Genomic DNA, 1,224 nt, shown 5'->3' on the forward strand with positions numbered 1-1,224 from the left:
TGTAAGTTCGCCGATTTTGGGGGCAATACGTTAATTGTGCGTCAGGAAAACCTAGGGTCAAACCGTATGTGGGTGGTGGCGGTAGGAGACAGAGATGACAAGTGTCTTACACGAAAACCGTTTATTTTGACATGAAGTTAACTTACATAACAGGAATAACAAGAATAAGTTCGAAGAACGTCCGCTGTTACACTTGTGGGTGCCCCGGGGCTTGGTCAAAGGATGGTCCAGTGATAGTCGGGCGATGTCCAGTGATTTGACGAGTGATGTCCGCTGAATTGACGGGCGATGTCCGACGATGGGGTCCTCACTTCCTTCTTCTTAAGATGGCGACGGAGCTTGGGTGGTCGTATATGGATGACCTGGCGTCTGGGAGAGAATCGGCCCCGTGTCCTTGAGATTCGGGGGTTTTATAAGATTTTTTTCCGAACCCCACCATTCTGATTGGTCCCCTTCCTCCTCTCCCTTACCCCGATTGGTCACTCTTTTTGTTTCTAGGCGAAACCCGAGACCGATTCGGGTCGGGAAAAGGTCGGAGAGGTGATGACGGTCCTTTAATGTTCGCGCTCGTATTTTACTCCGTTATGTCTCTTTTCTCTGTCATCTTTGAACCCAAATGGTTCACCAGATGTTCTTGTGGCCATCTATCCCCTACCGCGTTCTTACTTAACAGATATCCCTTTTGTTCTTAGACCCCCCCTTTTCTCCCGCGTGCTTCGCCCCGATATTTGTTCGCGCGTATCCCGACAAAGCTCTCCCTCTCTCTCTGTCGACATTCCCCCCTGTTATTTATCGTCGCGTCGCGTTTGTTTTACACTTCGAGAAAGTTTTCGTCTCATCTGGGCTTTGTCACTAACACATCCCCTTGACCTGATTCTATCCTCGAAACTTTCTGCCGTTAAAGTTTGTAATTAGTCGTATTTCCGACGCGCTTTTACGACCTTCACAATTTCTATTAATGATGTCTCCAAAGTTCAACGAATTTTTTGCAGAAAAATAACTTATCAGAAATCGCGACTGCCGTTTGGTGCGCTGCTCCGCGACGAAAACAAGCTTAAGCAATGGCAACGTCGAACGGTGCACACTCGGTAAGTAATCCTACAATTTTTTGTTTATAGCATAGTTTATACGGATTATTCCCAAAAAATATACGTGTTTTGGAAATGTTGAGTCAAATTAGTCTAGAATCGATTAATTTTATGGAAGAAAACCTTTCAAACAGCC

Source organism: Centruroides sculpturatus, unplaced genomic scaffold, assembly GCF_000671375.1.
Source record: "Centruroides sculpturatus isolate CEXI.00-Female unplaced genomic scaffold, Cexi_2.0 scaffold556, whole genome shotgun sequence".
In the NCBI taxonomy this organism is placed as follows: Eukaryota; Metazoa; Arthropoda; class Arachnida; order Scorpiones; family Buthidae; genus Centruroides; species Centruroides sculpturatus.